The following is a 27,617-nucleotide window of genomic DNA, read 5'->3' as shown; positions in this document are numbered from 1 at the left end:
CCAACGTCTACAAACTCCTTTTTCCTCAGATTAAAGGTTATTAAAAGAATGTCACAGATTACGTAAAGACACAAAACTTTATACTTTCAACAAGCCATCATTTTAAGCTCCAAGTGTTTTTTCAATCAGGTCTCAACTCGACTCCACTTACAAAAATATTTAGTGCGTTTTTGGTCTCGCACCTAAAACAGAAGATTCAGATCAATGTCTTTTCCTTAATTACTCTACTATTATCTGAATTAAAAGGTTTTCGGTAAACGAGGACACACAAATAAAACTGTATCATGGTTTTAACTCCCTGAAAACCTGAGTTGTTCAGAAACTATCATGGAAACATTTACAGTAGAAAAGTCACTAAGGGGGAAGAGACCAAAACAGTTAGTCGGATCATCTGAATAATCCACTTCGGTTGGTAATTTGTGCTCAACAGGAGGTTCCTGGATAGATTTGAACTCGATGGCCCAATCTGGAACTGGTCCAGATTGCTACTGGCTTTTTCCCAGCACTGCGCCTGCTTAACTGGCTCAGATCCAGTGGACTCTAGAGGCGCATGGCCTGAGCAGTGGAGGGTTTAGGTTTGGAGCCAAAACACCAAAGGGAGCCACTAGAGGCTAGATAAAAACTCTGCTCACTACTTTTAATCCGTTGGAAACCTGAGCCAGGATAGGTTTATTGGAAAACAAGCCAACTTGGCACCACTGGTAAACCTTAAATGCTCAAAGTTAAGAGGCAGCCAACTGGAAATTCATTCAGTAATTTCTTATCTTCAGCTGCAGAGCTTGAAACTCTTAAGTTTCTGAGATTGTAGGTCCGTCCAGTTAATATTTGGCTAACTGATACATAAGAAAACAACTTTAATCCAGAAGATAGAGTATTTGGGCGAAGCTGAGAAAATAGAAATAACATTTTGTGAAAATAAAGTCACAGTATTACAAGGAGTCACTTGTATGAGAATAACTTTATCATTCTCGTGATTCATAAATCATAAGAATAAATCATGATTTAATAAAGCATGACTTTATTCTGATTTATGACTTTTTTCTCGTACAATTGTTCTCGTGATTACGACTCATGATTACGACTTAAATCTTATCATTTTGACTTTATTGCCGTACGACTTTATTCTCAAAATGTCTTGTAATAATATTTTATTTTCCTAATATTATTACTTTAATACCATATTATTGACTTTATTCTCATATGAATATTTTCAGAATATTTTAACTTCATTCACAAAATATGACTTCCTCATAACATATTCTCATAACATTATGACTACATTTTCATTTTATGACTTTATTCTCATATTGCGACTTTATTCCTGTACTATTATGACTTTGTTCTTGTACGACCTTATTCTCGTAATGCTACAACTTCTCGCAGTTTTATTTTTACTTAGCATTACTTAATGCTCCACCTTCCTAAAATAGTGACCTGAATCATCTTTTGTCAAAAAATAGCGACTTTTGCTATTATTTTAGGTAATTGACGTTGTTAAACGTAGATATTGAAAATTCCTCGCTTGGTTTTGTCCAAACCTGATATAAAATTTTCCAGAGTTTGATATAAAAAATGCCTGATAAGTTGAATTTCCACCTTATAGACCTTGTTTGAATGGAGTCGACTGAAGCAAAGCAGCTTCTTGATGAAAATGTCACGAAGCGCGTCGTGAACAGCTGAGGGGCGCGACTCAAATCAAATCTAATCAGCATCGTTTTCTTTTTCTCCTCCTCCTGAGAGCTTCATGCCCTGCAGGTTCACACAGAGTAATTGTGTGAACAACAGGATTGATTGAGATGAAGAAGTTGGTGTGTTTCTCTATTATGTTGAGATTCGGTTTTGCTTCTTTTTTGTGATTTTAAATAATATTCCTACACTTGTTTTTGGTCCAAATTCAGGACTTTAGTTACGTTCAAGCCTCAATATTGAGGTTTATCATTTATTGTATAAGAAATGTTTCTATAGTGGTTTGTCTTTAAGGATAAAAACACAAAAATAAGGAACATTCAGAGGCTGCTTGGCTAAAACTAGTAAACTAAAGGATAACAAATAAAGTCAAGAAATACATATATTTATTTTTCTTTTATTTGACTCGATCAGACCTGAAAAAAATTGAAAAACTGGAATTAAGTTTTTCTTGGTATTTTTCTGTCAATTTTTATCAAACTTATTTTATTATACCAATGATGTAATAATACATTAGTCGGTTGAAATGTGCATTTAAATAAACTATGACTTAACTTTAACACTTTAGTCAATTTTGATGCTGTAGCACAAAAACTTTTATGCAGCTGATAATGCAGCTGATAAGAAAAAACTCTAAAGTTTTTTCTTTGTGGCTGATTTAAAACAGACAAAACAAAATCTAAATTTAATTTTTCACAAAAGTAGCAACATTTTCCAAGAAAGGAGCATAAATTACAACCACAATTCAAGGACTACAATCGGGACTTAAAAAATTACAAAATAATAAAAAATTCAGACATTTGCATTCAGAGTAGGTCACATAAAGAGATCTATAAATAAAAAAGTATATTTTTTACATTTGTGTTTATAAAATGGAAACTTTAAACAAAAACGAAGATTTACCAACTGAAACGTCAGGAACATATCAGTGACAAGAAGCTTCATTGTGTGTTTTTTACACTCTAAAAGCAGCTGCGTAGCCTACAAACTAGAAATTATTTTGGATTAACAAGCTCATTACAATCTTACTAATTAGAAAAACTTTGTAGAGAAAATGCAGAGAGAATGTTTGAAAACCAGGAATCTTTGCCAGTAGTTTCACTAATCACGAGTCGTTTAGGATTATTCCTGTTTGAAGTCTAACGACCAGCCAACAATTGCATGTAAAAACCCGAGAGCAACGCAGATGTTTTCACCAAAATGTGTTTTTTATTCCTAATGTGATGCAGCTCAAGATTCATAATGCAAACACACACACACACACACACACACACACACACACACACACACACACACACACCAACTCAAGTCAGGCCTCTCTACTTCCCCCATACATCCCTGGTCATGGTCTTTGTCTGCTGTTTCCATGGCAACATCCCAACTCACTCCGCAGTATATCGATGAAATGGGCAGAAAAGCATAGAAAACAGCAGAAAGAGCTATTTCTGCTCATTAGGCACTCGGTGTGCGTGGCAGCGGCGGCAGACAGAAGCCGTTCGGAGGCTTAATATCGCTTTCCGAATGGCCTGGTCGCTCTCACAATGAGCGCCTAGTTCAGCGCCACTCTTTCCCTTTCAAGCTGCCGAGATGAATCCAAACACGGGGACAGAAAACATGCAAGGCAGATGGAAAAGGAGAGGCGGAAATGTTTTTACTGGTGCCCAAGTGACGCACATGCTGGTCATGTTGTGGTTGGAGGTGCTGCTGCCACTGCAGGTGGCGAGTCGGGGGGCCGGGGACCACCAAGAATCCCTGAGCAAGGTTTAAAGTTAAATTATGCAATATTTAATTCCATCATCATGTTACATAAAAGTTTCAATAAAGTTCATCCTCAGCTACTTTAGCAGTTGTCTAAGTAATTGTTAGGAAAACTACCTTTACAAACGCATCATTACATTATGACAGCGTATTAAGGTCGTTGTAGATAGAAATAAAAAATGGAGCAAATTTCCACCAAAAAATCTCAGGAATTTTTCAGAAAAAAAACAAGGAAATTTCTGAGTTTGAAATTTTGCTAGAAGAAACTCGGAAACTTTTATATTATTCTCAGAAACATTCTAGAAAAAACATGAAATTATCCAAGTTTGAAAAGTTGAACATTTTCAGCTTTTGTATAAAATGTATGTAATTTATCCCAAAATTTCTGAGATTGTTTTAGCAAAATTTGAGTTTCGAAAGTCAAAAACTTTCAATCTTCGAAAATCAGACTTTTCTCCAAAATTTCTGAAGTCGATTTATTAAATTTTAGCTGTTTTTGTAGCAAATCTTCAACTTTTCAAAAACAGAATTTCCATGTTTTTTTTTCTGAGGGAACTACTGTATGTATTTCTTCTTTTCAGGTAGCTGTGAGACCTTGGCAGTAATTATAATCCCACAAACCCAAATGCTGCAGTAGGAAAACATTCCCATTTGCAAAACGCTTTATTAGGACACCAGTCACATAAACAATTGTGACTTATATCACTAAACCACATGCTGTATTTTCAGATTTATCTGCACTTATTGATGTTTTTATTGAACAAACAGTGGGGAAAATAGTAACGCTATCAATCCCGACAGTAAGGATAGTTTTAACCATCAATAATTGGAATTTATTGTGAAAACGATTAATTAAAATTAAGATAAGTTTAAGATATTTATCACAATAAGCGATACAATATGTGAACAAATCTTTTTATAAGTGTCCACATTTCTGGGTGTTTGTTAAAAACCAAAATATAAACAAAGTGTGCGGGGTGAGGAGGTGAAAGCACAGAGGAAACTAAAATCCTTTTGTTCAGTGTTGGTGTCTTAATTGACCTCCAGTAATAATACAATAAAGCTGGAAGCGCCTCAATGATGGTCATCATTCTGAGTCATCAGTCAGAGTCTATATATCTTTATTAGGAGTAAATTGCTACTTTATTCAGGTTTTCTTCAATTCATTACACAGCAGGGAGCCATTTTCCTTAAACAGCTGGCACTGCACATGTGACACAGTTCAAACATGAACACAAGCTGGGCATGGTGCCACCACAGACACACACACCCCTACACACACAAGTTAAACGTAAAGACACGCTCCACATGAGCCAAACAGTGATGCATTTATATTAAACCCATGACGTAAAATAAGAGTCTTTATTTCCATGAAAAATGTCCCCAAAACCTCTAATGGAGGGCTGCGGGTGACGTGGAGAGGAGGGAGCCACATGAAGGGAATCAAACAGCTTTGGTTCCACATGGGCTATTTTTCCATTTCCAGCCATGTAGCCGAACATCTGGCATCCAACACCTTCATCTTGTACCACCACCTCCTCCTCCAATTAGCCAACGGCGGCACTCCCCGCACCTCCAGCTCCCCTCACGGACAGCGTTGCTGTGAAGGGCATCGTTATTCACCATTCGCTGAATTTCAGCGCTTAAAGAGGAAAGTTCAGTCTCAAAGGTTCGCTCCATGGGTTCTTTGGAAACTGTATTATATAGGAAAATGTTTAAAGGCTGCTGAGATTCACTACATCTAAAGCTTTAAAAGGGATGACGGAAAATGAGAGCCGCGCTAGGGAAATTAAAAATATTAAATTAAGAGAATAAAGTCATAATATTACAAGAATAAAGTCGAAATAATACGAGAAGTTGTGGTATTCAAGTAATATGACTATTCTGAAAATACTACAAATTTATTGTTGCAAGACTTTATGCCAGGGGTCTGAAACTCCAGTCCTCCAGGGCCGCTGTCCTGCAGTTTTTAGATGTGCAACAGGTACAAAACACTGGAATGAAATGGCTTAATGACCTCCTCCTGGTGTAGATCAGGTCTCCAGAGCCTAATTATTTATTCAGGTGGTGCAGCAGAGGCACATCTGAAAGTTGCAGGACAGCGGCCCTCCAGGACTGGAGTTTGACACCCCTGCTTTACGCTCATATTATTTAAACTTTTTGTCTCATAATATGACTTAATTCTTGTTATATTATGGATTTTTTCTCATATTTCAATTTCTTCTCATACATCTCTTCTCATAATATTAATCTTCTCATTATTTCTACTTTATCCTCGCAATATTATGACTTTTTTTTTGTTGCTTTTTAACTCCATCATAGTTCACCATGATAGTGATTACAGCAAAAAGTAATTCAAGATGACTGGATTTAAAAAAATTAACAAATATGGGATAATTTCCTTCTTACCTTTTGAATGTTTTCGCTTTAGCCTTTATCGATGTGTCTGTTTGAGGAATCCTATATTTCTCGTAATATTGTGACTTTATTCTTGTAATTTTATTTATTTACATTTTAGTTTTTTTCCCTAATACTGCATCATAGTTCGCCATGATAGTGATTACAACAAAAAGTAATTCAAGCTGACTGGGTTTCAAAAGTTTCATCTTCCATTTTCATATGGGATCATTTTCATCTCTGACTTTTTGATTTCTTTAGTTTTCTGCAAAGCCTTCATCCATGCGTCAGTTTGAGAAGGTCACACGCTTACATAACCGGCCTCAGAAAGCACAAAGGAAGTGGGCGATTCTTCCAGGGACGCGGGCCATGCCTTGCACGGAGGCCTGGGGCGGCCGTGGCCCGGCTCAGCGACTCCTGCCAGGAAAGCTTCACTCCAGGATAACAAGTTGTATAAATAGACGTGCCGGCGGTGAAGCATCGGAGGGAGAGGAAGAGACGACAGAGCATCAGGTGTTCGGCCCACAGAATAAACACAGCCACGTGTCTCAGTCCCAAAGGAGCTGAGAGTCAAATAAAGGACAAAGAAAACTTTGCTTATGTCCAAACACAAGCCATAAAACCCAAGGCAGTGCTTTGCTTGGCAGCCGCCGCAGTGCAGCGGGCCCTGAAGCAAACAACAGACTTATTTGGTTGCTCTGGTACCAGCATGATGGCCAACACAAGCAATAACACAACACAAGTTAAGAGTGTAGAAACACGCACTGAAACCAAATTATTTCACTGATAAAGCTCATTTTTAAAGGCAGTTCAGCTGAAGGATTCAGAAAGAAAAGATTCGTAGAGTAAATATAGGCCTGCGGTTTGACCTCCAGCAAAGAAAAACCCAGCAGAAATACAGATGGGAGGCACTGAGGAGGAGAAACAGCAGATCTGAGGACCTCCAACTACAACTGAGGCTGCATTCACACCCTTAGATGTAGGGGTACTGTAGGTACCGTTCAGCCCGCTTTAATCCGACTCCAGTTCGTTTGTCTAGAAAGTCCGGTTCGGTTAGGAAAGTGTGAAAACGTAACCAAACTCTGATGCAGATCAAAAAAACAAACTCTACAAACCTCGGTCTGGGTTCGGTTTGAAGGCATATGTGAACACCAAACGGACTATAGACTGCTCCAAAAGCAGGAAGTGAACTACAGCACAGGGCATTCTGGGTAAATACAACCAAAACAAACATCTAACGCTGGAAGGAGAAACGGCTTATAGACAATAGAAAAATCCTACAACCGCTAAAATCTGACTCTGCTCCATTTTTGCTTACATTTTGTGAAGAAGAAAGTAGCACTCAGTGTCTTCTTCTGAGGTTTATTTCAGTGTTTTTTGTTGCAGCGCGCCCACAGGCGAGGAGGAGAACAAGTTTTTCAAATTTTTTGGATGATTTGACATAATGCAGTGTGAAAGCCAACCGCACCAGATCAAAATGAAACAAATGCTGCAATGTTGCTTCTTAATCAAATCTACCAGACTATCAGATGTGAAAAGAATTTGAGCAATTAGACATACAAAATTACATTTGCTTAATGGGAACATGCCAGTTTTGGAAAAAAAAATGTTTTTTGATCAAAAGTCCTTGTTCTGTATCAAATTAAAATGAATATATTTCGCAAAACTGCAATGGAAACATATGATTAACGACCGGCTGCTAATACTGTAGGAAACGACAAAGACGCTGATATTATATATATTAAAAAAACACTATTTTGCAGTTGTGTTTTTTTTATGTAAGAAACATGGCTAAAATCAATAGTAAGAATAAGTTTGTTCACGCACCATCATCCTTTTACCACTTCTTCTCACCTTCTTCATTTGTAACATCCGGTTTGTTATGTGACTTTTGTGATGCGAAAAAAAGTGTTTCAGAACCACATCATCCTTCTGCAAAAACCTTTTATCAAGTTGGTGTACTTCCAGTAAGGAAATTCATTTTCGTAATTCCAATGTTTCCAATTATCTGGTCAATGGAAATGCAGCTAATGCCAGTCTCAGTCCTACTAGCAAAGAAAACTGATGCAAAACCAGTCAGGCTTTGCATCATGAAAAAATTAACAAAAAAAAAAGATTTTTCCCTAAATACTTCAAAACAATTCAGCTGAACCAATTTTCTTTCTTTTCCAACTCAGTCTGTGACATGTTTTTGTTCTCCAGAACATCTGTGAGAACGGTTTCCTTCTATGGTGAGGTAAAGAAAACTTCTTATCAGTTTTACGAGAAATGGCAGAATGCACCGTTATCAGCAGGAACAGAGCAGAGATACCGCTAAGCCACTTACCGGCAATTACAGGGACGGTTACACTCTCACACACAGACACACACACACTTGAATAGCTTTGCACAGTCTATCGTCGTCTGTCTCTACTTTAAAATCTGTTTGAACCCAAACAGACCTCAGCCAGTCTTTGAACAGCAGCCACTGATCAAAAACAAATATCCAAAGAAACTTATTTGTGTCTTAAATGTGTATTTATTTGTCTTTTTTAAGTTTTCCTTACAACCTAATTCTTATTATTTCCTCCTGTGCAGCTACATTTGATCAACTATGAGGGACACATTTGATCTTCTCTAAAATATTATCAAGAAAGAGTTTATAAGTAATTATTCAGCAGCAGGACAAAGTAAACATTGAGGTTATATTTCTTTACAAAATGTGTAAGCACATGTTTTATTTTTAAAACTTAGTTATTACTTTTACAAAAATATCAGATTTCTCCTGCTATTGAGGAAGAAATTCCTTTTCAATTTAACGTCTCAAAATTCAGGGCAAGCAACAGCGCCCCCAAATGGTCAATTTAAAAAATGCAGATGCTGCACTGAATTACAAACAGCACTGTACCTACATTACATTTATTTATAGGCACCTTTTAGATGTAATTTTAAAAAACGTTGTAACAAAAATAAAGTCATCTCCCATTTTATGATATATATAAGTCAGTATATTTTATTTTTGCTGCATTTTAGGATTTGAAAATCTCACAGAGTTTGCTCAACACCACAAAAATACAAAATCTTTCCAAGTATTTCTGTCTAGGTTCTGGTGCAAATACCTTAGTACACATGAAATAAGACAAAACTAACTTACAAACAACTTTTCAGCAGAAAATAGGAGCTTGTTTGAGTCAATAATTATTTAATATTGTAGAAAAACGTCTAGTTCCACTGGCTGATTATTTCACATATGGGAAAAATGTCTTATAATAAGTGAAATAATCTACTTTTTTATCAATGTTAGGCAATTATTTATGTCAAAAACTAATGAATTTTGAGATTAACATCCAAAATTTACTAAAAATAACTTGGAAATTTCTGAGTTTCAAAAGTCTAAATAATTTTTTTTCCAGAACATTTTTGAGATTAACCTCAAAGTTTATGAGATTTTTTTTTTTTCCCCTCACAATTTTTGACTTTTAGAGCTCAGAAATTTCCTTGTTTTTCACAGAAAATGTCAGAGATTAATAAAAATGTCTTTGTTTTTTGGTGGAAATTTACCTCCTTTTTTAATAAGGCATCGTAGAAATAAGCTAGCAATATATTTGTTTTGGTTTTTTTTTAAAAAAAAGAAAAAGCTTCCTCCAATCAGGTGTGGCTTTTCAGAAATGCCTTCCTTTGGAGACAACTACTTAAAAACATCCCCAACCCATTACACCATCACCACCAGGAGCCTGAAGATTTAACACAACGCAGAGTGAATCCATGCTTTCTTGTTGTTTATGCTAATTTCTAACCTTACCATCTCATTGTGCAGCTAGAAGGAAGATTCTTTACAGCCGGCAATCTTTTCCAACCTGCTTCCAATTTTGGTGAGCCCATGTAAATTGCAGCCTCGATTCTCATATTATGTGGTATTCTTCATAAGCTTCAAGGTTCAGCGTGTTCTGCATGGAGAGTTGGTGTTTGCAGGCCTTTGTTGTAACCAGTAGTTAGTTGAGCTACTAGATGCTGTTCTATAATCTTGAACCAGGCTTTTCATTCTCCTGTAGTCTCTGTATTTAAAGCAAGCACCACTAGCTGGATATTCTCGTTTTTGGATCATGCTATGACAACCTGAAAGATGGTGGTGCATGAAAGTCGCCCTTCAATTAAATACCCTTTAATTTTGATGCTCCTTTTCAACATCTGTAAATTATCTTCACCATGTATAGATGCATAAAAGGTAAGTGTATGTTTACCTGTATATTTGTGTTGATGAAGTTAAAGAATTCAGTTTTTGTTCATTACTAGCAATACATTACTTGTATTGCTAGTAATGAATGTAAAACAAGGATTTGATGTTTTATAAGCAGTTACAGAAGGACTTTGGTGTAATACACGTAGAAATACACAGTTTGGAGTAATCAGGGCAGCAATAAATGATTAGTGTTGTATTTGAGAAAAAGAAGGTAAATTATTTTAAAAGAAAAAGGGCGGGGCACGGAGATACAGCCCTGAGGAACACCAGATGTGACAGGAAACGGCTTGAACTGGAAGGATTTGGATGAATTTGGTTCAAACGGATGCATAATTCAATTATTACTAAATTAAATCAGCTTTATATATATACATTTATAAATGTACAGAGTTAAATATGTAGAAGATAATGGGTAAAAAGTAACATGAAATTTTAAACATTCGCTTCATTAATGAAAATACAATTTTTTACACAGACAGATTATGTTTTTGGGAGAAATCATCAAAGTAAATGTATGGAAAACGATTAGGGGCACTGAAAGAAAAGAATTACTATTTTCCTCAGAATTCTGACATTGTTCTCAAAATTTAAATTTTTTATCTCAGAATTTGACTTAAATCTCAGAATTTAAACTTTTTTCTCAAAATTTGGACTTTTGATCTTAGAAGTCAGAATTCCGAGTTTAAAGTCAGAAAACTTTTTCTTTTGTTTTTTTCCAGTGCCACTAAATGTCACGTATAAATGGGATGATTTTTACCTATTTTATATACACGTCTATATATTATTTTCATTTTCTCAGGATTTTTCTACTCCATTTCTAGTCTTTGATCCAACTTGAAATAAGGAGAACTCCTGCGTTTCTCCTGAAGTGTGTTAGCAATAGTATCAACTCCACAGCGGCTGAAAGCGCTGAAATATTCACTCATGTCTTTCCTCTCTGACTCGAGTCATTCAAACAACCAGCAGCTCCTGAAACAACACAACCAGCCGACGCAGTCGCAGATTCCTGGGCTCAGTTTCATCTCAAACAAACTTCGATCACTACATGCTGTCAGCGTTACGGACAAAAGGGCAGAATCAGCTTTACAGGCAAATAAAAAATATTTTTGTTCACATCGTAAACTTTCAGTCATTCTGGGATTATAACACAAAAATCCATAAATATTAACAGACATAACATGAAATCAACATAAAAGGACATATTATCTCATACAAGCTGCCATACACTCCAAAAACACCAAATCTTACCAAGTATGTTTAGCTTCTAGTGCAAATATCTTAGTAAACTAGACATTAGTCTAAATTAATTTGGCAGTTACTTTTTTGCAGAATATAGGAGCTTGTTTTAAGTCAGTAATTTATTGATATTAGTAAAAAAATAATTACTAGTTTTAATGGCAGATAATTATGCTACTAACATCAAAATAATGTGCGAGTGAAATAATGTGTGAGTGAAATAATGTGTAACTAGTATGTTTTCATCAATATTAAGGGATTATTGACTTAAAACAAACTCCTGTATCTTGCTGATAAGTTACCTATAAGTTATTTTTTATTTCAAGAGAGTTATAATAGTTGTACTAGAAACTGGACCAAAATTTCTTGGTAAGGTTTTGTTTTTGCAGCATTGTTCCATTGGCAGATAAATTCACTTACAAAAAAACATTTTTCCCTTTTAATAAGCGAAATAATCTGCATTTGTCAGTAATTTTTCACCAACATTAAAGAATTATTTACTAAAAGCAAGCTCCTATATCTTGCTGAAAAGTTACTTGTAAGTTAGTTTTATCTAATTTCAAGTGTGCTAAGATATTTACACTAGAGACTACACTAAAAACACTTGGTAAGATTTTGTGTTTAAGTGAAACTCAGGGAGCCTCTTTAATTAAATTACTTTCTCGGCAAGTCCTCAATAATTGAGTTTTTCTTTCTCCCTAGAATACGCCCCAAAATCTCTTTACTCTTACCTAGAAAGAAAAAAACGTATTCCAAGGATATAGGATTTGCTAATTTGCATAAATCTCTACCTAACTACGACATTAAATATTGTTTTTGTGTATGAACATGCTCACATATAGAAGCAGACTTGCATCCAACCTCGAGCAGTGTGGGAATATAACATGATTAAAGGCTGCCTGAAGACATCCGTGCAGGGTGCGATTTCACACTCATTGTTTCTGCGGACAAAAAGGATTAAGCCCTGCAGAGTGAGACGTGTTGCGGCAAGATTCCCAGCAGAAAAATACATTTTTCAGCTCAGAGCACCGAGGGGAGTCCGACAGGAGGAACCCTGGTGTCAGGGATGGTCACAAGTAAAATAGCATGTTTAATATCAGGATTCATTTCACTTTTTAAGACCAGATAAAACATTAGCAAGCACCAAATCCTGGCAAAAATTCTGTCAACCTCAAGGCCTTTTCCACATCTAATGATACAGCCACAAATTTCAATGCATTTTTAAATAAAGGAAGATGTTTACACTGCAAAAACACAAAATCTTACCAAGTATTTTTAGCCTAATGTCTAATGTAAATATCTTAGTGCGCTTGAAATAAGACAAAACCAACTTATAAGTTATGTTTCAGTAAGATACAGAAGCTTGTTTTAAATGAATAATTCATTAATGTTGACAATAAGTTTGTATTTTTTAGTGTCTGGAAAATGAGCTGTTCCAAAAACCTCCCAATAGTTGAGTCACGTTCCACTAGCACTTCCCCGTCACCTAGCAGCCACAGAATCCCAGCCACATTACCTAGCAACCCAACCTGAGCTGCAGTACATTTGGTCAGCTGGTTTTACATCTGTGTGTGCTGTACAATGGCTGCTGGAAAAGACAAATGTTTTCTTGTTGACTTACCATCCAGAAAACACTTACTGCATTGTTGTTGGTTGTGCAGGAGGCTCTACTTGTGCTTTTCAAAGTTGTACAGTTTTAAGCTGATAATTTCTTAATATTGATTAAAGAAAGTACTAGTTCTACTGGTAGATAATTTTACTTCTGACATTTTTTCCATCTTACAAGTGAAAAAAAATCCACCAGTGGAACTAGTTTTTTTTTTTTTAATCAAAATTGAGGAAATATTGACGTAAAACAAACTCCTATATTCTGATGAAAATCTACTTGTTAGTTTTCTCTTATTTCAAGTGTACTGTACTAAGATATTTGGAGTAGAAACTAGACCAAAAATACTTGCATCCAGAAACAATTTGCTGCAATCTTGTTGATTGTGCAAGAGGTTCTGCACAAAGCAATCTTTGCTTTTCAAAGATGTACAGTTGTATAATTGTGCATCTGATTGCAGCCATTTTCACATGCGAGTGTAAACATTGAGTTGGGGTCCGTGGTCAGTAGCAGCTTATTTGAATTTAAAGTGATATGACGCACTAAAACAGTTCAAATCTAATTATCAAAGAATGATTCTGTGCAAATATATATATATATAGTATATATATTATACATGTTTTATTGCCCACAGAGGTATCTTAACCTGTTCATAAAAGGAAAATTTCCTCCCAAACTGTCTTCAGATTGTGCCTACCATGACTCACCACTAGGTGGGAGCAAATAAACTTAAAATAAACCAGTTGTCAGGCAGATCTCTACATGGGTTGAATTTTAAAATAAAATAAATGTTTGTTTTTGCAAACTTGAACACATAGAGAAAAATATCAAACGTAGAAAAACCTGATATGCTTCTTGTTGTAAGAGACAAGGTTTCAGCATCATGAGACAGAAAAGCCTCACATGGGAGTAAATGCTGGTAGTAACAGAGATAAATAATGTAGAAAGTAGAGAAGAGCGTTTCTAAAACCACACCTACTCCCAAGATATCTCTGCCTCCACATCCAACAGACACAGGAGCAAAACATCCAAGCAAACCCCACAGCGCAGTGTGAAGTGTGGACCAGTAACAGTGGCGAAGGAGGCAGGTCACTCCGCATAAAGGAAGGTAGCAGCCGGGCCTATTAGAGGGTGTGTGGGAAACACAACAGCTGAAAAGGGCTTCCAGCGGAGAGCTGCTCGGGCGGCCCGTTACCTCATTCTAGCACACAAACACATCCACAACAAGCCTGCCAACGCCGCCCCACCCCTCCGACGGGGTCTCTGCTGCGGGACAGAACCAATTAAACAATAAAACCAGGTCCCTGCTCATGTTTTAGTGCCAGCGCGCTTGGATAGGCTAGACAGAGAGAGAGAGAGAGAGAGAGATGGACAAGAGGCAAGAAGGGAGTCGGAGGGAAAATCTAGGTAGTCGTGGAAACCAGAAATCAGAGCAGAGGACCAAAACCCTCAAATGACTCAAAGCACTGCTTTGTTTTTTTTTTAAAACTGCTTTTACAAACTGTACACTAAAAACACACAAACATGGTTTGCTTTCTAGTGCAAATGTCTTAAAAACCCACATTTTGAATAGAAAGAAGTGCAAAGGACCAATAATCCAGTTCTGGCTCCACAAAGCAAAAACTGTGAAGTTTCTAATATCTCAGTACAATTTAAATTAGACAAAACAAACTCACAAGTAACTTTTCATCAAGATGTAGGAGCTTGTTTTAGCTCAATAATTCCTTCTAGTTCTAGTTCCATTGGTAGATTATTTCACTTATAAAATGGAAAAAAAAACGTCTTGTTATAAGTGAATTAATCTGTCAGAGGAACTCGAAAGTAAAAACTGGGGGGGCAATACGGGATATTTACGACACCTTCGTTCGTCACACTCAGAAACTTATCTACCAGCCATGTACCGCCAATATGATTTCCGCCACCAGTTTGTTGAGACCGGGATGATATGAAATTTATTGTGCGGTTCGTTCGTAAAGTTACACTTACACTGTAAGCATCAACTACTCAGCCGCCCGCCGTGTTCAGTCTATCCGTTCACCTGTATAAATACTCCCGCATCGCTGTTCCCGCCGTTCGGTCTGAACCAGCAGCTCCCGGAGGAGAAAGGCTGCCGTACTCCAGGCATCGCGCCAGTCACATTAAGGATGCCTACTGGTCTCCCAAAAACGATGAAAACCCGGGCATTATCATCAATCAATAAAATCCCCAGGGGCCGAACTTGAAAATTGGACGCTATGCCGCCAACACTTAGCTTTCGTCAACAACTCAGAGGCGGAAGTCAGAGCTCCGCGCAACACAAATAATGTTCCGGCCGGAACACGGCGCGGTAAATAATAAAACATAAATTAACAAAGGAGGCAGGTAAATTTTCCTCAAAGAATTTTAATAATCGAGGTACTCGAATCATTCGAGGAATCGTTTCAGCCCTAATTTGCACTAGAAACTAGACCAAAAATACTTGGTTAGATGTTGTGTTTTTGCAGTGTAATACTTTAAAGAGGCAGTATTATGCATTTTTGCAGGCACATCGTGTCATTTTATAGCACAGTCAAGCAAATATTTTAACTTCAGATGTTATAAAATGCTATGTACTATATACAAAAAGAAAATTAAGGACAAAATTCTAACATTACAAAAACATAAAGTCACAATATTCCAAATAAAGTTGTATTACTATGAATTTATTCCCATATTATTTCAACATTGTTCTCGTAACATGACTATATTCTTGTAATTTTGTTTTTGTATTTTCTTACCGTAGCTGAAATACTCTGTTGTACCTTAAAGACTTGGACTGTAAGACAATGCAATTTTGTTTCATTTCACAGTTTAAAAAAAAATATATAAAAATGTTGCATTAACTTCTGTTTAGGTTGCGAGAATATCTTTACATGTCTTTGCTGCAATATGTTAACATTTATAAAGTATTTCCAGGGTTAATCAGAAATATTTACATTAATAATCTTTGTAAATTCCTCTGGAACAGTAATAAGTAATGTTACTGAATTTACTGTACATGAAAGGCTTTGGGTCAATGCTGAGACTTCAGCTCTGCAGGTTAACCCGACTGCTGCTTTCCCCCTGGGAAAAAGAAAGATACACGAGTTTCAGTTTAATGAAACCATTACTGCTCTGCCTCTGGGAGCAGCAGAAACACAAACACACACATAACTCAGCCTTAGCACTTCTTAGAGACTACGGCCAAACTGGAGCATAATTGCTAACAATTTTAGATTTTATCGCTTTACAACACATTAAACTTCCCATTTTCTCTTGCAGTCAATTATATTTTTTATCAGCATCATCAACTCTAATAGATTTGCCTTTGATTTCTGCAAGTATTTATCTGCTTCTCTTAATCATCACATTTTTCAAATCCTCACTTTTCTATTTTGTAGTACAGTTTAATATTTTGTCCTCTTTTTAAGCTTTATTCAAAATGTAAACAAATCTATACATCACATACCTTTAAATATTTAATCTTTTGTGTAAGAAATTCAGCCCATTAATCAAAAATCAAAAGTAAAAAAAATTAGTCGTATGAGAACAGTCATATTGTGAGAATAAATGCATAGCATTACAAAAATAACATCATAATATTACGTGAATAATTTTGAAAAAATATAAGAATATTTTTTCAAAAATATCCTCAAGAATGAATTTATTCTTGAAATATGAGTTTCATATTTGACTTTATTCTTGTATGACTTTATTCTCAAAATATTGTGACTTAATTTATTCTCAAATGAATTTATTCTTGAAATATTATGACTTTATTCTCATTATTAAAACTTTATTCCTATATTATCTCTCCTTTATTCCCGTAATACCATCACTACCTTTGCGATGTTATTACTTTATTCTGGTAATGATGACTTTATTCTCGCGTTATGAGTTTATTCCCATAATATTACCACATTATTCTTGTATTTTTTAAATTTTTTCAAGTATGATCCTTTGTATGGATGAGATTGAGCTGATTTATGAATTTAGCATAAATTAGTTCTGCAAATTTGGCATAAACTTGTACAATTTGTAAAGTGTGAGAAAATGGACTGAAAAAAAACCCTTATTTGTGTGTGCTGAAAGCTGACTCATATGAACACAGGCAGCGTATTTCAGACTGTAGTCTGGCTTTTTTTTTCCTGCTGTGTCGGTTGCTAGGATTATTTTCTCCCTCTGCTGTGACATCACTTCCTCCCTCCCACTGAAGCACCTGAGCATCTAATGGGGATCTGCAGGCTCCTGCTGCCGACATGTTTTCTGCAGACGTCTCCCTCCCTTCCATCTGTCTGCTGTCTCCGACTGCTCAGTGACGGCTCCATACCAGAGGTGAACACACACACACACCCACACACACATCAGTTACACATGAATTCAAATCCAAAGCAGGGCAGAACGCCAGCGCTTCCCCTCTAACTCCAGAGAAACACAGAAATATACACACTCATTGGGTATTCTGACACAAATTACAGCTTATTTACTCATTAACCTAAAAATGTGTGACATGTAATGACTGCATGCTCTAAACATCTTGACTTAGCCAAACATTCAACATTTTGTTCCTGTTTTTGTTTTAAATACTGACAAAATCATAGGATTTTTACCAATTTGTAGAAAAGGTGCCACAAATTTCAGCAAAACCTAAAAGAAAATCCATTTCTGGGGACTTTTGAAAGTGGCCACGACCAATAAAACACAAATTAAAGACACAACAACATGCGGTTTCCCTCAGTGGTTGCTAACTCCAATGTTTCATATTAAAAATCTGCTGCAGTCATGAGAACTTTAACAGTAAATAACTCGATTGAATCCAGACAAACTGATTCTCTGGAGTCTCTATATTCATAAAATATTTAATCATGTCATTTGCTATGTCCACTTACAAATCCCTCCTCCTCCGGGAAAACCCAGGTCTCATTTTTTGCTCCCTAAAGAGGACCCGTTATGTGAAATTTACATTTTGTAAGTATTTTTCTACTTCCATCTGGGTTTCTGCTGCTTCTAAAAACAGGCCAAGCGCTTAAAAAAACAACCAGCCACTTTCTTTTAGCAGTAAATTAATTATTTTTGGTGTCTTGAAAGTGAACCATTTCAAAAACTCCTGATTGTTAAGTCACAATCCATAGGCACTATGGCGTTACCTAGCAACCTAAACCATGCCCCGTCCGTTACCTAGCAACAGCTGGGCTGAAAACTCAGAAATTTGCTAGAGAATTTTTGAGATTAACCTTAGAAATACTCTTTAAAAACAATGGAAATTTCCAAGTTACAAAAGTCAAAAATTTTCAACTTTTGAAAGTTTTTATGGCTGAAATTAACTCCTGCTTTTTAAAAAATAATAATAAAATAACTCCTCCAGTTTTGGTTCAGCACTAAAAAACAGGGTAGTTTTTAATGCAAATATCTTAGTACACTTTAAATAAGATAAAACTAACTTTTATGCAAGATATTAAAGCTTATTGTAATTCGTCTTCGCAGTAATTCCTTAATATTGATGAAAAGAGTACATTGGCAGATTATTTCACTTATAACATGGGAAAAATTTGCCAGTGGAAATAGCGTTTTGTTTTTTTTCATTAATTTTAAGGAATTATTTATTAAAACAAGCTACTTTCTGAAAAGTAACTTACAAGTTACTTTTGCCTTATTTCAAGTGTAATATGATATTAGCACCTGAAACTAGCCCTAAAATACTTGGTAATATTTTTTGGTTTTGCCTTTTCATGGCTTAAACTCAAAGAAGATTTTTTTTTTTTACTTCGTACCAAAGTGACGCCTCTTCTCCTTTTCCTACTGAATACTTTTCGTCATTAATTTCACAGGAACCGACACCCTGCGCTGCACATTCCCATTGTCCCTAAACAGGCCCAGGATTCATCCAGATAAAATCCAATTTCTCCGGCTGACAGGTCGACTTTTAATGCCCAATTGATTCTGTGGCCATTTTGTTCCACAACAACACAGGCAGCTAATGAATGAGCTGGCCTTCAAACTGCGAGCCCGTGACCCCAGATGGATGACCCCGACCGGGACGGATAACAGGCAGCAGAGGGAGAGGCGGACGGAAAAACGAGGGCAGAAAAACAAACTGAAGGAGCCGTAAAGTTTTCTTTTTCCTCAAAGCCCAAACCTCAGAGATACTCTGGCCTAGTTTACTATTTATACAAGTGTGGAGTCCGCGGATGTGCAGGAACATGTGTGTAATGATGTGGACATAATGAGGACAAGATAAGGTCACTCTGGCAGAGGTGGTGGCGCACCTGTAGGATAAATAAGAGCCGTGATGTATGAGAGCGTAGACAGCATTCAGATTCTGAGCACCAGGCAACTTCGTCGCCCCAAACTTAAAAGAAAAAACAAAACAAGTCGGCGTTCGCCATTATCACAGCCATCATCATGCCCCATCCATCATCACCTACACAGCTTTCGCCATCATCATCATCCATCATCCGATGGAAAGGGGGAGAGTTTCTCGCTGGACAAATACAGGCAGGGTGAAAGGAATCGGTAATGTGGCTCCGCTCTGCTTGGAAACAGATGATAACTATCATCATCTCAAAGAGATCATTTCAGTCTGCATCGCTTCGAGCTCATTGTCCTGTTTTCTCCTGAGATTATTGCTTACGTTAACAAAACAACTATTTTTACTCCTTATGGGGAAACATAAACATGAGATTCAAGGAAATGGTAAGATTTGCCCTTAGGGTAAAAAGGTAACATTGAATAATAACAAAGCATTTCACCAAAATTGAGACAGGGGGAATTGATTTTGGAAAATTAGGTATTAATTACTTGCTTTGCAAGTCCTTAGTTAATGCTGCAAGGAAAAAAGTGCATAACTTTGCATAATTTTGCATAGAAATGTCCCAAATAGAGTGAATCCAGTTCACACTGCAAAAACACAAAATCTTACCAAGTATTAGTACATTTGAAATAAGACAAAGATAACTAATGAATAACTTTTCAGCAAAATGCAGGAGCTTGTTTTAGTCAAGAATTTCTTAATATTGATGGAAAAAATAAGTTATAAGTGAGATAATCTGCCAGTGGAACTAATAAGTTGAGCCAGTTAGTTTTGTCTAACTTCAAGTGAACTAAGATATTTGCTGTAGAAACGTTGACCAAAAATACTTGGTAAGATTTTGTGTTTTTGCTGCACGTAAACACGTACATGGCAAAACCACAAAATCTTACCAAGTATTTTTGGTCAACGTTTACACTCGCACATGAAAATGGCTGCAAACAGATGCACAATTATACAACCGTACATCTTTTGAAAAGCAGAAGTAGAGCGTCCTGCATAACTAACAAAAATGCAGCAAGTGCTTTCTGGATGCACTAGAAAAACACAAAATCTTACCAAGTACTATTTTGTAGTACAAATATCTTAGTTCACAGGACAAAACTAACTTAAAAGAATATTTTAGCAATATACAGGACCTTCTTTTAAGTCAACAACACCTTAATATTGATTTTAAAAAAGTACTTGTTCAATTTCACTTAACATCGGGAAAATATCTTCTTGTAAGTGAAACAATCTGCGAGTGAACTGGTGTTTTTTCATAAATATTAAAGAATTATTGAATAAAAACAAGCTTCTATTTCATGCTAAAAGCTACTTGTAAGAGAAGTAATTAATCATGATTAATTATCACGATTCATTGTGATGAATAATTAATCATGATTAATCGCTAACTGCATTAATCGTCAACTTATTTAGTAATTGATTAATCGTGAACTGCAGTATGCAAACTAAAAAAGGCCAATTGTTGAAAAGAACAACATACTTAGCACAATAATAAAGCAAAAACTAATATAGACTTACTTTACATGTAAGATGTAAAAAATACTTTGTAAACATGTTCTATCCAGAATTCAACTGACACAGTTTCACTTTATTTGAAAAAGGAATTATGTTTTTTAATACATCTCTAATATTTTATAAAAACTGCTTAACTGGTTAAATGAAAAATCTGCAGAATGTAAATTCTTTTTTATCAGATTAATCGCCACAATAATCTGCAGAATTATTACACTAATCACTAATTAAAACAGCCCAGCATTATCTGTTGCATCATTCTTGAAGGCTGTGACGTCTACAGAGTGAACAGGGTTCCTGGGTCACTGAGTGCACATCAGTGCGTCTCCGCGGACCTCGGACCTAAAGCGACGTTAATGTCAGAGTGGCATTCTGAGCGCAGCTGCCCCCCCGGGGTCCAAACCAATCACGAAAGACAACTCCAGCTATGTGTCAGCGTGGAAACCAGCCAAAGGAGAGAGCAAGAGGAGGTCAAACCCGCTGGTACCACAATAAGTCAAATACTTCAGCAACAGGGTCAAGCAGCGTTACGGAAGACCAAAAAATGTACTTCATCATCTTTAGGAGGATTTCTGCAATCCAAGCAGTTCTGTGAGGAGGAGGTAGAGGCGAAATACGGCTTCACTGTCGTCCAATACTTTCATTTGGGCTTCTAAAAAAACAGCCCAAGGTTGAAAAAAAAAAAACACAAAGTGGATCTTAACGATCTTAAGTTAACGTTTGTTACTATTAAAAACCTCCAGATTATTGAGTCACGTTCCACAGCCGTTGTGCCGTTACCTAGCAACCCCAGCAGAGCCCAGCCCCGTTACCTAGCAACCCCAGTGGAACTCCAGCATATTTGGTCAACTGGTTTTATACACTGCGCTAGAAACTAGACTAAAAATACACGGCAAGATTTTGTGTTTTTGCAAATATCTTAGCACACTTAAAATGAAACTTACAAGTAACTTTTTAGCAAGAAATAGGAGCTTGTTTTAAGTCAGTAATTCCTTAGTATTGGTGAAAAAGTACTAGTTCAACTGGCAGATTTTTCCTCTGTTATAAGTAAAAGAAATTTGTCAACAGAACTAGTACTTTTTTTTAAAATGCAATATTAAGGAATTATTGTCTTAAAACAATAGTTTGTTTATAGAAGTCTAAACTCCTACATTTTTCTGAAAATCTACTTGTAAGTTAGTTTTCTTTTATCTAAAATATTTGTACAAAAATACTTTGTAAAATTTTCTGTTTTTGCAGTGTAGTCATAGTATTAAGAAAATAAAGTCATAATATTGCTAGTTTATTCTACGTTTATTGACTTTGTCCTAATAATATGTGTTTATTTTTGTATTATTATGACTCCTCATTATTTTACCATCCAGAAACCACTTGTTACGTTCTTCTTGGTTGTGCAGGAGGCTCCACTTGTGCTTTTTAAAGCTGTACGGTTGTATAACATGTGCATCTGTTTGCAGCCATTTTTATGCAAGAGTATAAACGTTGAGTTGGGGGCTGTGGTCAGCAGCAGGTTATTTGGATTTAAAGTAGCAAGATGCCATAAAACAGCTCAATATAGGCAGAACTGATCAGACTGAAATCTCATTATCTAAGAATGATTTTGTGCCAAAAGGAAGGAAGCATAATAGGTCACCTTTAAAGTACCTCTGGAGAGAATAAGTGATGATGTAACCTGTCTGTACGAATCCCCCCCGTAACGTCAGATCCGTCTTTCAGAACAATCGCTCCTCGGACGTCGTTTTGCGTTTCGTGTTTCCGAATCTCTGCGAACGGAAAATCTCCAGAGACAGGAGGTGAGAAATGAACAAATGAGCAGGCGAGTGGGGAGGCAGCGACTGAGGCAGGTGTGGGATCCTCCACAGTGACGTTTGGAGCTGAAATGTTTATCGAAACAGACATGCTGGAGCACCGTGTTCAGAGATCACACTGAATGGACAATGACAGCAAATTTAGCTTGATATTTCTGCTGATTCCCCTTAAGCCTCCCATGAACCCACTCTATAAAGTTTACATTCCAGATTTCACGCACACTAATGCGTATTTGACATATAGTGGGTGGAAATAAATAAATAACTTGTGTCACAAAGATTTACGCCAAGATTCCCAGAGCTTTCATTAGCATAATACTGGTAATTTAAGTGAAATAAAAGTGCCAGTGGCCATGCGGAGAGGTGGGCGGCTCTAAGAGGGAACAGCACATCTGCAGTGATGGAGCTTTTATGGACCAGGGGCACGGTGACGACAGCACTTACAGCCTCATAACGCAGCGATTAGACTCCGATAGCATGAGGTCTGGTGACAGCACGGCTCTCTGGGGAGCAAAGACGTTGTCAGAGGAGCCTCTGTAACTGCAGCCTGCAGCCAGCGGCTCGAGCTGGCAGGGCCCCAAACTCTTTTCCAAGAAGAAGTTATAAATCAGCCGGGGCCTGACAGCAGCAGCGCCGAGACGAGTCACCTTGGGCGGAGTCGCTGGCTTCTGCACTGGAAGACGTTCGTTTGCTAATGATTCCTTTTTCTCCTCGTATTGCCATTTATCCTCACATATTCACACACAGAGGAGAGCTCCAAGCTCACAGCTGATATATATATATATATATATATATATATATATATATCGCACACAGTGCAGAGTCCTCTTTGTTTGATTACATGTCACAGTAGCTGTGCTTCCATTACAAATGTGCGCAAAACTTTGTGCTCTGCTAATGTCAAAAAAAACGATTTTTCAATTGCTGTGTTTCCATTAAACAAGAATTTAAATTCCACGTGAATTACTTTGGTCATGCAGTCATTAAAAACATGCCGCTCCAACAACTACTTCCTGTTGTCGTTGTCTTTGTTGTTTCCGCCAGTGGTAACTTCCAGGTGTTGATCACATGACTAAAAAGTGTTTCCACTGCAATAATGCGAAATGCTGCTACAGCTCTTTAAGACCACTACAAAAAAGATGAGTAAAATTCATTCTGTGGACTTTTTGTTCCACAACAACACAGGCAGCTAATAAATGAGCTGGACTTCAAACTGCGAACCTGTCACCCCAAATTTAGAAATTTGGAGATTAAGCTCAGAAGTTTTCTAGAAAAAACTTGGAAATTCCCTGAGCTCCAAAAGCTGAAAAATATTTGCCACTATAAGCTAAGAAATATTCAAAATTTATCTAGATATTTTCTGAGAATAATATGAAAATTTGAGGTTTTACTTGTAAATTTTAAATTTTTGGAGCCCAGAATTGTCCATATTTGTACTAGAAAATAAGTTTTTTGGTGGAAATGTGTTATTTTCTTATGTAATAAACCGTCATAGACAATAATTTTGATACAGTTGAAAAACTGCCTGATTTTATCGCAAAACCTTCTCAAAAATGACTTTCTTCAAAATTGCCGTGTTTCCATTAAGCAAATTTATTTTCGTAACTCAAGTTTGCGTCGTAATATAGCCAATAAAAATGCAGCTAATGTCGAAGCTGGTCTTCATTTAAAGAGGAAAGCGGAGCTGCATATCCAAACAGGTGAGAAGACGTGTGCATTAATGGATTAAAGCAGAAACATCCATCTGTATTCCCTCATCCTTGTCTGACAGGTTGATGCCCCCATCTGTCAACCACCTCCATTCAGGACCCAGAGAGAAAATAATAGTTTTAAAACATCTACATCTGCCTGCCCCCACTGCTGTGACACAAATTATTGTTTACAGGGTTGAACCTCAGAATGTCATTTGATCGCTTTGTCTTTTCAAAGTCAAACATACTGTAGCTGCATGCCAAAGCAAAGTTTGTCCATTTTCTGCAATATGTGGCTGTTAGTGAAGGGCTGGTTGGGTTTGCTGCCTGTTTGGAAAATATAGATTAATATTTTAATATTGTATTATTCTTGTTTCATCTGGCTTTTGCAACATTACAATTAAATTGTATAAATTAATCACTTAGGATTTTATCTTTAAGATGAAGAATTTATGGATCAAAACAGAATATTGTTAGATAAAAGCACTTCAAGGTTTTGTTTAAGACAACATTCCTTATTATGAATCTGTGACTTTGACAAATCAAATTCATACATTCAATTGGGCAATCGTACAACCGAACATCTTTGAAAAGCAGAAGCGGTGCCTCCTGCACAACCAACAAGAATGCAGCAACTGGTTTCTAGATGGTAAATCAACAAAAAAAACTCTTGTCTTTTCCAGCAGCCATTGTACAGTGCATACAGGGGTTAAAACCAGCTGACCAAATGTGCTGGAGCTCTGCTTAGGGTGCTAGGTAACAATGTGGGATGGGGGAGTTGCTAGGTAACGGCGAAGTGCCTGTGGAATGTGACTTTATCGGGAGACTTTTGAAATGGCTCATTTTCCAGACACCAAAAAACATTAACTCAGTTCCAAAAACCGGCTGGATCTGTTTAAGAGCCTGGGTTCTTTTAAGAAGCAGTAGAAACCCAAATGGAAGCATAAAAATGTTCCAAAAGTGAAGTTTGCACAGTAGGTCCCCTTTAATAAAGACTATCAGATGTCAAAACTATTTTGTAGACCACGAAGTATTGACTGAATTAAAAAACCCAAACAATTCCCAAATAATAAACCCAATTTTCTGCACAAAGAAATTATTTAATATGAATATATCAATTCCAAATGTTTATGCCATGTAAATGCTGGAGATGCTAAATGAAATATTTGTTCTATATCCCATAAAAACAAGATGTCAAAACAAAACAACTTACTGCAAGTCTAAAACTCGTGTGTATTTTTTTGGTAGTCCAGCTTCTACAAACCTTTTGGCACAGCCCTTACTCTTTGCACTTCTTAAAATCATCAGAAACCACAAAATATGCAAAGATTTCCCATAAATGTCTCTTTGAAATAAGAGAATGTAGAAAAATCAAACCTCAACTTGACATGCAGCTCTGCACATCAAACAGGCTGAATGTTTGATCTTGTTCTTACTTATGCTAGAAACAAAAATCAAAAGGCATGTTCAATTCAATGCTGCTCAATTAAGGAGAAATCACTGCGCAACATCTCCAAACAACTTGCAGAGGCTGTGTTTCGATTACAAATGTGCACAAAACTTTGTCACCATTTCACTAATGTCACAACTGCAGTGTTTTCATTAAATAAAAACACAATCAAAAGGTATGTTCACGTAAAGTCATTAAAAAACATGCTGCACCATCATCCTCCTCCAACCACTTCCTGTTGTCATCTTTGTCGTTTCCTACAGTAGTAACATCCTGTTGATCACACGACTTGTGATGCAAAAAAAGTGTTGTCATTGTAGAAGGAGTAAATTTCCACGCAGAACGTAAACGTTTTCTAGAAAAAACAATGAAATCCAGAGCTCAAAAAGTAAATTAAGCTTTTGACCTTTGAAAATATGTTAATGTAATCTCGAAATTTCAAAATTTGATGATCACATGACTAATGTGATGCACGAAAACTGTTTCCATCTCAGATTTGTGAAATACACATATTTCATATATTTTAAAAAAACCACATCATCAAAAAATTTGATCAAAAAAAGTGAGTTTCCACTAAGCAAATTTAGCTTTCCGCTAAATTTTTCTTTTTCAAAAAAAAAATTTCAATTGGGCAATTTTCTTTTTAGGTCAATGAAAACTCGGCTACTGTTCCTCTACACGTAGAACAGATACCAAGCAGTAAATGAATTAACAAGTTTCCCGTCAAAAGACAAATTTGAAGATTAATCGTTACTAGCTGCGTTTCAACTCACCATGTAATTGCGCAAACTGAAATTATTAAAATAATCTTGCTTAATGGAAATACACCATTTTTGAAAGTGTATTTTGCAAAACTGCAATGGAAACACTTTCTTCGCACTTGATCAACAACCGGATGTTACTACTGGCAGAAATAATGAAGACGACAACAGGAAGTAGTTGGAGGATGATAGTGCGACGGGGTTTTTTTAATGACTAGTTGCTTGAACAAATTTATTCATGTGACTTTAATTTATTCTTAATAACTGGAAATACTGAAACTGTGTTTTTTTTCACACGTTTCCATTGAAAATAATATTGGGCAAATTGGAATTATGTAAATGAATTTGCTTAATAGGAAGACATTATAAAAAAAACACATTTATTAGTTTTTGTGCCAGGATGAAGTGATTTTTCGGGCGTATCAAAATAGATGTACTACACAAAACTACAATGGAGACACTTTTTGCATCACACAAGTCACATGATCAACAACCAGATGTTACTACTGGCAGAAATGACAAAGAAGACAACAAGAAGTGGTTGGATTATTATAGCGAGGCATTATTTTTAATGACTTATTGTGTGAACAAACTTATTCATATGTGACTTTAACAGCATTTCTTATTTAATTGAAACGCCACAATTACAAAATCTACATATGCAGAATATCAAAAAAAGATTTACGCACATTTGTAATGGAAGCACAGATAATACATATATTAACTCTGCAGCTCGCCGCTTAAAGGCTCCATCAAACATAAATGAACAATTGTGGTTATAAATACCATCAACATGTTTCCTAAAAATAAAATGCAGGTGAGAGAAGCTGGAAACCGTGAAAACACAGATGATGGGGAGAAAATAAAGCGTTAATTTATTAAATTATTCCACAAAAGTGATGCTTTGCAGCTTCAGGCCTTTCAGTGCAACATCTCCAGGGTCTTCTTTCAGTTTTCTCACATAATCAGCGAGAGTGTGTCGCTCATTTTAATTAAAATCTCTTCATCCAGAAACGTGTTAGTGGAGAAGAAAGTGCTGGCAGAAAAAGAAGAAAACAACTACAGCAGAAGAAGACAGTAGATTGCGTTTGGGTTTTAATTTTTTGTGTATTTTCAATAAAAAACAGTTAGGAACCTAAATTTATTTGATCTTACTTTGATATTTTGTGAGTATCAACATCAA

At 36.3% G+C, this 27,617-nt stretch overlaps 1 protein-coding gene across 1 annotated transcript in view; it reads right to left on the bottom strand.

The window, feature by feature from the left end:
- nav2 (neuron navigator 2) overlaps window positions 1-27,617 on the bottom strand; it is a 256,802-nt gene that overhangs the window by 156,089 nt on the left and 73,096 nt on the right. The window lies entirely within an intron of this gene.

Source organism: Xiphophorus maculatus, chromosome 4 (assembly GCF_002775205.1).
Source record: "Xiphophorus maculatus strain JP 163 A chromosome 4, X_maculatus-5.0-male, whole genome shotgun sequence".
In the NCBI taxonomy this organism is placed as follows: Eukaryota; Metazoa; Chordata; class Actinopteri; order Cyprinodontiformes; family Poeciliidae; genus Xiphophorus; species Xiphophorus maculatus.
Note: the sequence above shows the minus strand (reverse complement) of the source record. Positions and strands in the feature narration are given on the sequence as shown.